At 49.6% G+C, this 3,480-nt stretch overlaps 1 protein-coding gene across 1 annotated transcript in view; it reads left to right on the plus strand.

The window, feature by feature from the left end:
* Positions 1 to 2,542: 2,542 nt before the first annotated feature.
* LOC129716040 (F-box only protein 24-like) overlaps positions 2,543 to 3,480 on the plus strand; it is a gene marked incomplete at its 3' end in the record, with an annotated part of 13,243 nt that continues 12,305 nt past the window's right edge. The window contains 1 exon segment of the mRNA XM_055665918.1: positions 2,543 to 2,742.

Here is a 3,480-nt window from a genome sequence, read left to right on the forward strand (position 1 = left end):
TCTATAAGATCCCCCCTCAATCTTCTAAATTCTAGCGAGTACAAATCTCATTGAAACATATAAGATTGTTAAGGGTTTGGACACGCTAGAGGCAGGAAACATGTTCCCGATGTTGGGGGAGTCCAGAACCAGGGGCCACACACACACACACACAGTATAAGAATAAGGGGTAAGCCATTTAGAACGGAGACGAGGAAACACTTTTTCACACACAGAGAGTGGTGAATCTGTGGAATTCTCTGCCACAGAAGGTAGTTGAGGCCACACAGTTCATTGGCTATATTTAAGAGGGAGTTAGATGTGGCCCTTGTGGCTAAAGGGATCAGGGGGTAGGGAGAGAAGGCAGGTACAGGATACTGAGTTGGATGATCAGCCATGATCATATTGAATGGCGAATGGTGCAGGCTCGAAGGGCCAAATGGCCTCTACTCCTGCACCTATTGTCTATGTGTCTATGTACTGTGTGGGCGGCTCGATTGTAATCATGTGTTGTCTTTCTGCTGACTGGTTAGCGCGCAACAAAAGCTTTGCAATGTCCCTCGTTAAACCTGTTTGTCATTCCTCATCTTTCAATACTCCAGGGTAATGTTCTCCCCCCTCATGTCTTTACCCCAAAGCCTGCCCACCCCCCCCCCCCCCTCCTGTCCCCCCCCCCCCCCCCCCCCCCCCCCGCTGTCCCCCCCCCCCCCCACCCCCCCCCCCCCCCAACTCCCCCCATTCTCTGATCTTTCCCTGAAATGGATTTATTTCGGACTGTCTAATTGTTTTAGACTTTTCTCCAGAACTATTGCTTTGCATAGACAGAAAGAACTGCAGATGCTGATCAATACACAGAGTGCTGGAGTAACTCAGCGGGTCAGGCAGCATCTGTGGAGAACATGGATAGGTGACGTTTCACAGAGGGCTGGAGTAACTCAGCGGGTCAGGCAGCATCTGTGGAGAACATGGATAGGTGACATTTCACAGAGTGCTGGAGTAACTCAGCGGGTGCAGCAGCATCTGTGGAGAAACATGGATAGGTGACGTTTCACAGAGTGCTGGAGTAACTCAGCGGGTGCAGCAGCATCTATGGAGCTAAGGAAATAGGCAACGTTTCGGGCGTTGCCTATTTCCTTCGTGTTTCGGAAGGACATTCTTGCCATAGAGGGAGTACAGAGAAGGTTCACCAGACTGATTCCTGGGATGTCAGGACTTTCATATGAAGAAAGACTGGATAGACTTGGCTTGTACTCGCTAGAATTTAGGAGATTGAGGGGGGATCTTATAGAAACTTACAAAATTCTTAAGAGGTTGGACAGGCTAGATGCAGGAAGATTGTTCCCGATGTTGGGGAAGTCCAGGACAAGGGGTCACAGCTTAAGGATAAAGGGGAAATCCTTTTAGGACCGAGATGAGAAAAACATTTTTCACACAGAGAGTGGTGAATCTGTGGAATTCTCTGCCACAGTAGGTAGTTGAGGCCACAGTTCATTGGCTATATTTAAGAGGGAGTTAGATGTGGCCCTTGTGGCTAAAGGGAATCAGGGGGTATGGAGAGAAGGCAGGGATGGGATACTGAGTTGGATGATCAGCCATGATCATATTGAATGGTGAATGGTGCAGGCTCGAAGGGCCGAATGGCCTCTACTCCTGCACCTATTGTCTATGTTTCTATGAAACGTTGCCTATTTCCTTCGCTCCATAGATGCTGCTGCACCATAACTCAGCGGGTCAGGCAGCATCTGTGGAGAACATGGACAGGTGACGTTTCACAGAGTGCTGGAGTAACTCAGCGGGTCAGGCAGCATCTATGGAGAACATGGACAGGTGACGTTTCACAGAGTGCTGGAGTAACTCAGTGGGTGCAGCAGCATCTATGGAGCTAAGGAAATAGGCAATGTTTCGGGCCGAAACCCTTCCGGGTTTCGGCCCGAAACGTTGCCTATTTCCTTCGCTCCATAGATGCTGCTGCACCATAACTCAGCGGGTCAGGCAGCATCTGTGGAGAACATGGATAGGTGATGTTTCACAGAGTGCTGGAGTAACTCAGCGGGTCAGGCAGCACCTGTGGAGAACATGGATAGGTGACGTTTCACAGAGTGCTGGAGTAACTCAGCGGGTCAGGCAGCATCTGTGGGGAACATGGATAGGTGACGTTTCACAGAGTGCTGGAGTAACTCAGCGGGTCAGGCAGCATCTGTGGAGAACATGGATAGGTGACGTTTCGGGTTGAGATCTTTGTTGAACATTTCACCATCTTTTAACCCTTTGAGCTCCTCCTCGTTGCAAGAGACCGTAACGCCAAGTTGCTTTCTCCGTTCCATTCCCTTCTACAATTCCCAGCCTCCGCTCCTTCCCAAACCAACCCCAGTCTCTGGAGACAGAGAGACAACTGGAGACCGCGGGGCCGTGATGTCAAAATCCCGACTATTAAGTCACAATAACATCTGTTGTCGCCGGGGCAACTGGTGCAGTTGACATCACACCCGGGGTGGGGTGGGTGGGTTTGGGGGGGGGGGTGGGGGGGCGGGGGGGGGGGGGGGTGGGGGAGGTTAATGGGGGAGCTGCCTGCCAGCACTTTACAGCACAAACAGCTGAAATAATGACATGTGTGTGGTTCGCACTGGGCAAACGCAGATCACAATCGGTCCTCTGCAACGTGACGTGAATCAAACATTATACCTGCAGAGGGGAAAGATCATGTCGAGCAGAGCCAAGCTTCCAAAATATTCCCGATTCAATAGGAATGAGGGGCCACCCAGTGTAAGTATCAGGCACAAGCCCCCACCTCTCCACCTCTCCCAACCTGCACTCACTTTGTGGATAAACTTATAGAAACTTACAAAACACTTGTAGAAACTTACAAAACAGAGTTGATGTGGACAAGCTTTTCCCACTGAGAGTAGGGAAGATTCAAACAAGAGGACATGACATGAGAATTAAGGGACTGAAGTTTAGGGGTAACATGAGGGGGAACTTCTTTACTCAGAGAGTGGTAGCTGTGTGGAATGAGCTTCCAGTGGAGGTGGTGGAGGCAGGTTCGATTTTATCATTTAAAAATAAATTGGATAGTTATATGGACGGGAAGGGAATGGAGGGTTATGGTCTGAGCGCAGGTAGATGGGACTAGGGGAGAATATGTGTTCGGCACGGACTAGAAGGGCCGAGATGGCCTGTTTCCGTGCTGTAATTGTTATATGTTATATTATACGGTTACTTATAGAAACTTACAAAGTTCTTAAGGGGTTGGACAGGCTAGATGCAGGAAGATTGTTACCGATGTTGGGGAAGTCCAGAACAAGGGGCCACACACAGTTTAAGGATAAGGGGGAAATCTTTTAGGACTGAGATGAGATGAGAAAAACATTTTTCACACACAGAGAGTGGTGAATCTGTGGAACTCTCTGCCGCAGAGGGTAGTTGAGGCCACACAGTTCATTGGCTATATTTAAGAGGGAGTTAGATGTGGCCCTTGTGGCTAAAGGGATCAGGGGGTATGGA

The sequence above is a fragment of the Leucoraja erinacea genome, unplaced genomic scaffold (assembly GCF_028641065.1).
Source record: "Leucoraja erinacea ecotype New England unplaced genomic scaffold, Leri_hhj_1 Leri_1624S, whole genome shotgun sequence".
Classification (NCBI taxonomy): domain Eukaryota; kingdom Metazoa; phylum Chordata; class Chondrichthyes; order Rajiformes; family Rajidae; genus Leucoraja; species Leucoraja erinaceus.